Below are 7,384 nucleotides of genomic sequence, written 5' to 3'. Positions count from 1 at the left end.
TCTAATGTTTATGCCATCTATGGTACCCACAACACCGGGAAACCTACAGTTTTCCATGAACTCTGCTTGTTTTACTTGCACTTCTTGGCGAGTCAATAGGAATTTTACAAACTTGAGTTACAATATCTGGTTCTGATAGTGCATCAATTGTTTGAGTAATGACACGGCTGATTGATGCTTGCGAGGTCCCAAATTCGTCACTGCTGCATTTTACCTGTGGCTAAATATCATAGGGTAATTGCCACCTTCGTCTCAGGACTCAGCGGTCGATTCCGTTCTGTTCGGGATTGAAGTTTGTCCCTCACTAAATCAGCCATTTTTATTATACCAGCACGGTTCATTCTGAAGCGTTCGATGAGTTCGTCATCATTGTACTCGTTAAATATGTCCCGTCGCTGTCGATAAACTCGCAGTCATCTTTTTAGTTGTTGTTGCTCCGCCATCTTCTCTACTAACAGGAACTTGTTAAGAGCTTAATAGTCCTCCTCAGCACTTTTATCTTAACAGTACTTTTAAGGCCTTAACAAGTTTTCTGTATCACTGTTAGTGCTTAACAGCTAAATGTTAGCCTTAACAGGAATTTGTTACCCTTAACAGCTATTTGTTAGTGCTAACAAGTTTTGTGTATACGGCCCCAGATAAACAAAATTGTTGGAGAATCATGCAACTTGCAAAGATCAATAAAGGTAGCCCTTACCTGTTAGGACGAAGAAATGGTATAAAAAATACTAGTCACATTGATAAGGCCCAGACTGAAGTATACTGCGACATTATGGTCACTCAGTACCAGAAAGAAAATAAAGAAGATTGCAAGAATCCAGAGGGCAACTGTGAAGATTGCCCCAACACTTTCAAAGCTGTCATGTGGGAAGAGATTGTCAATACTGAATTCACCGACTGAAACAAAGAAGAGAAAGAGATGACCTGCTGACCATATACAGAATCATGAAAGGCATGGAAGTCCTTGATAGAGAGGACTTACTTAATTGGGATAAGAGAATACAAGGGGGCATAAGAAGAAACTCAACAAAGACAGCTATAGAAGAGACCTAAGAAAAAGTTTTCCACACAGAGCGGTGGATCTCTGGAACAAACTGAACGAAACAATAGTGTGGAAAAACTAAACACGAATCTAAGAGCAAACTAGACACTGCGAGATACAAAGACGGGGCATCACAAGCGTTGCTTTCCGTTCCGTAAGATACAACAAGGTAAATACAAAATTATTGTGGTTTCCAAACGTTCGTATTGTATCAAATGACCATCGTTGTTCTTCAATAATGATTAGAGTACTACGGTGTGATGCAATCCCATATTAGCATATTACTGTAATAGGGTACTATGTATGTACATATGTTTAGTTTATATAAATCCGTGTTATTTCATTGATTTAAGTCCGTGTTACTAGGCTCGCTACCGTACGTCAACAAACAATGGGGTACTGACCTCCCGCGACCATTGGAAACCAGATGTGGAGAAGGTTGATTTTTTAAATTTGAGTTCAAGTTCGAATCTGAGGCTTGAGAATTATTGCACAATTTCAAATATAGAACGTAACAAGTGTGTTTCTGTGACAATTCAGCGTCTGTGTTTAAGTGCCAACTCAAGGAACATATCCTATCCTAACCTGATCATCCAAGCGATCATTTCTGACGTGGCATTGAAGAGCCGTAAATACTAGGCAAGTAAGAATATATACTCATGCGATTAATTAGTAGTTATTTAGTTTTATACATATAGCATAACAGGGTGACAGTCCATGAGTGGCATATGATAGATAATTTTAATTGCATTGCCTCGGGAATCCTGTGATAAGGTACCACAAGTAGGTACTCGCATCAAGGGACACAAAATATGATTATCCCCTGTGTTATCTTGTCATTACTAGGTACGGGCACAAAAAAAGGAGAAAAAAAGAAAATAAAATTCTCGTTGCATATGAAAGACAATTTCACTAGAAACAAAATACTTTTTAATTTTTTTTTAAATAGCTTAAAAGATAAAGGGAGATACGATTTTTTTTTATCCCAAATTTTTGGCTAGACTACCATAACAAAAGGTTAGAATTATGGGTGGTAATTTGTAAAGATTTTAGTAAAGAAATACACATAAACTCCAAACCACTGGTTCAATTTTACTGAAATTTGGAATACTTGGGCTTGGGTCAGCAAATTATCTGAGCATGTCAAAAACAGTGTGGAACATCTCCATCATAATTATTCATACCAAATTTGCCTTTTCATGGGAACTATCAATTTGTCAATTTTGAGATGATCATCAGTAAAATCCAAACCCCTGGCCCAATTGACATGCAATTTGGCATGTGAAGGTTTTATTTATGGGTCAACAAATCATCTGAGCATGTAAAAAACAATGCAGACCTTCCTTTTGTACTATTCTTACTAACACCTATGATGTTGCCATGGCAACTATTGTCAATTTAGAGATAATCATCCATAAATTCCAAACCCCTGGCCCAGTTGACATGCAGCTTGGCATATGAAGGTTTTGAGTCAACAAATCACCTGAGCATGTCAGAAACAATGTAGGACCTTCCTTATATACTATTCTTACTAACACGTATCATGTTGCCATGGCAACTATTGTCAATTTAGAGATAATCATCCATAAAATCCAAACCCCTGGCCCAGTTGACATGCAACTAGGCATACGAAGGTTTTATGGGTCAACATATCGCCCGAGCATGTCAAAAACAGTGTAGGACCTTCTTTTTATACTATTGTTACTAACACCTATCATATTGCCATGGCAACTATTGTCAATTTAGAGATAATCATCCATAAAATCCAAATCCCTGGCCCAATTGACATGCAACTTGGCATGTAAAGGTTTTATGGGTTAAAAAGTGCATATATAGATGCCTTAGCTCTTACCCTTAGATTGCCTCTCAGTACACCAACCAGCCAGTACTGCAACTATCCTAAGACCTAACTTAAATTTACATTGATATTGGTGAATTATTTTTTACACCAAGTTACTGAAATGGAAAAAATAATAAAGTATTTTTACTTTCAAAAGAGTTATTTTGTTTAATCATGTTATCTATAATCATGATTCTCCAAATAAACAGCCTTATTTCAACAGCTCATGTATATTATCATCATGAAACCCAGAAGAAAATTTAAGTCTTGTATCTAGACCTCTACTAGACTAGTCTTGAGACTTGTCATGGTCTATGACCTGGAATACTGACCATATTAATAATAGTTATATCATATACATGCTGTCATAGCCATAGCCGGCTATGTAATAGGTATAGCATAGCCTGTCCAACATCTTAAAATTCATGCTATAACAATGTAAGTATTATTTGTGAGCAACACCCTCTGCGCCTAATACTAGTAGTATCTATGACATGTGTCATGGGTTGCTCGCTGAGTTTGGCCTGAGTTAACGTAATGAGGGGAACTTTAGTCGAAATCTAGGGGTAAGTCGAGTTCCAGGTAAGAAGCGGACCCACAACAATAAAAGTGGAACGTATAGGTAAAATACGTTCCGAGAAAAAGTTCTATTTGAGACTGAATGTAAGTAGGAATGGTGAGGATTATGGTTGAGGTAAGATATACGTCTGCACGAAACTTAACTAATTATATTTTACACAAACAAAAATAAAGTTTTAATTATCATTTACGTACACTTAACGAACACTGGGACATTAATAGACAAAATACATACAAGACAAATAAAAGTTCAATACATCAAAAACACACAAAGATATACAAGTCCAAGTTGGCCTACACTAAATACTTGCGTACAAAAACAGCAATGCACCAATGTACAGCGTCGAAGGTATGAGACTTAAGGTGGGTGGTGAAGGTATGAGAGTGGGTGGACAGCCGGGGAGGCTCTTTTTATACCCAAGGTGGGCGGGGTCAAAGCTTCGTGGCGAGGTTCGAACTCGAACGTTGTACGTAAGTACATCGGCTATGAGTCTTGTTCAAAGCAGTGAGTAGTAGGCGGGCGATTTGAAAATAGTGTTGATTCACGGTTGGCTGTAACACTCCCCGCCGGAAGTCCAGCGTAACGGGGAGCAGCTGGACTAGAGGGTCCATAGTCACCGTGAATCGTCTAGGAAGCTGGTCGCTCCCCTAGACAGGGTGTCCGCAATTAGGTTGTCTTCTCCCCTGATGTGGACCATGCGGAAGTTGAATGATTGGAGGGCAAGGGCCCATCGGAGGATTCGTTGATTGGAGAGTCGGGCCCTCTCGATGAAGGTGAGAGGGTTGTGGTCGGAGTAGACGAGTGTTACATGGCCAGGATACGTCAAGTAACACTCGAAATGTTTGAAAGTAGACACTAGGGCCAATGCTTCCTTCTCCACTGTAGAGTAAGACCGCTGGTAGGGGAGCAGTTTGGCAGAGTAGTAACACACGGGATGTAAGGCCCGGGTGTCGTCGTCTGTCTGCAGCAAGACCCCTCCTATCCCCTCTCCCGATGCGTCTACGTGAAGGACGAAGGGTTGGGAGTAGTCAGGGGCCTTCAACACCGGTTCGCTGCTCAGGAACTGCCGAAGGGTGTCGAAGGAGCGTTGGCAGGCTGGGGACCAGACGAATTTCTCCTTGGTACTGGTGAGGGCGGTGAGGGGAGCCGCGATGGAGGAGAAGTTACGACAAAAACAACGGTAAAAGCCCGTCATTCCTAAGAAGCGTTGGAGAGACTTCCTGGTGGTTGGTACTGGGAAGTTCAAGATGGCTTCTAAGTTTGCTTGCTGCGGTCGGTACTGCCCGTTTCCCACCTCGTGCCCTAGGTATGATATCGTCGCACTGCCAAAGACGGACTTTGACAGGTTGACGACGAACCCAGTGGTGGCGAGTCGCTCAAGAAGGGCGTCCAACTTGCGTAGATGTTCTTCCCATGAATCTGCTAGGACGATAAGATCATCGAGGTAAGCATAAGTATCAGGGAGGCCGGCTATAGTATAGTTGATAGCACGTTGGAAGGTGGCAGGGGCATTGCAAAGCCCGAAAGGAAGGACAAGAAAATTAAAGAGGCCAAAAGGGGTTATAAAGGAGGATAAGGTTTGGGGTCTGGGGGTTAATTTAATTTGGTACATACATACATATACCAAGGCTTTTTCCCTCTTCCAAGGGAGGTAGCCAAAAAGGGAAAGGCATAAAAACACTCCCACCCATTTCATCCCTAAATACACTCCACACCCCTCCCACCCTTCCTCTCATCTGAGCACCTCCTGGATGACGGGTCATCCCTGCACCCTGCCCACCGCCCTGGGTCAGAAGCAGTGTCGCAAGACACAGTACATCCACAGCAAGGCCGCTTCATTTAATCGGCGACCCCCCCCTCTCCGTCCCCCTTTGCATATAAGGCGAGGACGGGGAGAAATCCCTTCGGGCTGCGTCAAAATTTACTCACACATACTACCCCACCCCCCACCCCCACCCCCCCGCCCATTCCTCCTCATGCAGTCACAACATCATCCATATACAACCATTCTCCACTCACCTCTGTCTTCCGTCCTCTCCCTTCCTTCCTCAACAGACATTCCCCTCTTCCCCAAAGCCCCCTTCACCCCATCCATCCACCTCATCCTAGGACGTCCCCTCATGTTCACTCCCTCCACATCTGCCTTCCATACCTCTTTTACTAGTCTTTCTTCACTCATTCTTTCCATGTGTCCAAACCATCCTAATATTCTTTCATCAACCCTATCTCCCAAATCCTTTTTCACCCCTGTTCTCCTCCTCACCTCCTCATTTCTCACTCTATCCAGCCTAGTAACCCCCACCATACTTCTCAGACACCTCATCTCAAACACATTCAAACTCCTGTTGAGTGTAGTAGGGAAGGCTTATGGGAGAATCTTAATTGAGAGGATTAGGAGAGGAACAGAAGGAGTAATTGGTGAGGAACAGTGTGGATTTAGGACGGGTAGAGGTTGTGTAGATCAGATCTTTGTGGTAAGACATATGTGAGAAAGCTATAGGAAAGGGGAAGGATGTTTTTTGGGCTTTTATGGATCTGGAAAAGGCTTATGATAGGGTAGACAGAAAGGCACTGTGGGAGGTTATGCAGATTTATGGGATAGGAGGAAAGCTTTTGGGAGCTGTCAAGAGTTTTTATGTGAGTGGTAGAGCATGTGTTAGGATTAGAAATGGAGAGAGTGAGTGGTTTGAAGTAAAGGTGGGACTTCGTCAAGGATGCGTTATGTCGCCCTGGCTGTTCAACTTATACATGGAATTTAATTTGGTGATAACCTCTAATCAGGTCCACCTTAGAGATGTAAGGAGCCCTTCCCACTTGATCCACGAGGGCGTCGATACGGGGAAGCAGGTAGCAGTCCTTGACTGTCACCGCGTTTAGCTTCCGATAGTCGACGCAGAGCCTCCACTCGTCATCACCTTTCTTCGGTACTAGGAGCGCCGGCGATGCCCAGGGGGAGCAGCTAGGTTCAGCAAGTCCGTTCTCCAACAAGTAGTTCATTTCTTTCTGCATTCTCTCAGCTTTGTGGGGGTTGAGGCGGATAGGAAGAGTATTAGGTTGCAACTCTATGTCGTGAGTAATGGTGGTGCACACTCCTGGTTTATCCGCGAATACCGAGGGGTGCTTCTCGAATAACCGAATTATGCTAACTCGTTTCACTTCGTCTAGGTGCCCAAGGCACGGAGTAGGGTCTGCCAGGAGGGCAGAGTTGGACTTGAGAGCCGTCGTATCGGCTTCTCGTATGTTAGGTTCATGTGTAAGGGGTGATTTTACAATGCATGATATAGGTCTCTCTAGCGCATCAGTAGGCTTTCTGCAAACGTACTCTTTCATTAGGTTGATGTGTACTAGTCTAGAATCTTTACGACGGTCAGGAGTGAGGACTACATAGTTTTGTTTATCCAGCCGATGAGAAACTACGTAAGGGCCCTGAAATTTTAGAGAAAGAGGGGTCCCTGGGACTGGTAAGAAGAGTAGTACCTCATCGCCTGGATTGAATTTCCTAACTTTAACTTTCTTATCAAAATGAGCCTTCATTTTATGTTGAGAAGTTTTTAAATTTTCCAAGGCAATGCTCCTTACTTTGTGTAATTGACTTTTTAATTTATCCATGAATTTATTGACTGTCTGATTAGGATATTGTGGAGTTTCCTGGTACCACTGTTCTTTCAGAACCTTGAGGGGCCCTCTGATCTGGCACCCATAGAGCAGTTCAAAGGGAGAGTATCCCAATGACTGTTGAACCGTCTCTCTGACAGCGAACAGCATTAGAGGCAACCCCTCATCCCAATCAGAAGAAGATTGATTGCAATATTTTTTGAGCATTGACTTGAGGGTTTGATGGAAACGTTCTAATGCCCCTTGTGATTCTGGATGATAAGCAGAGGACAGGATTTGGGAAATACCTAGTTCCTTTAGGGTACTG

At 42.9% G+C, this 7,384-nt stretch overlaps 1 protein-coding gene across 3 annotated transcripts in view; it reads left to right on the top strand.

Annotated features, from left to right (window-relative positions):
* Positions 1-787: 787 nt before the first annotated feature.
* Positions 788-7,384, top strand: part of sll (adenosine 3'-phospho 5'-phosphosulfate transporter 1) — a 161,468-nt gene continuing 154,871 nt past the window's right edge. Inside the window, exon 1 of one of the 3 annotated variants that reach the window (XM_076210215.1) lies at positions 788-1,211. The gene's annotated coding sequence lies outside the window, so the exon portion shown is untranslated. Of the gene's footprint in view, positions 1,212-1,276; positions 1,686-7,384 lie in introns of those variants that run through there. The other 2 variants (XM_076210214.1, XM_076210213.1) reach the window with 2 other exon arrangements.

The sequence above is a fragment of the Oratosquilla oratoria genome, chromosome 27, assembly GCF_046742065.1.
Source record: "Oratosquilla oratoria isolate Oo_2021 chromosome 27, ASM4674206v1, whole genome shotgun sequence".
NCBI lineage: Eukaryota > Metazoa > Arthropoda > Malacostraca > Stomatopoda > Squillidae > Oratosquilla > Oratosquilla oratoria.
This window is presented reverse-complemented; position numbering and strand designations above follow the sequence as displayed.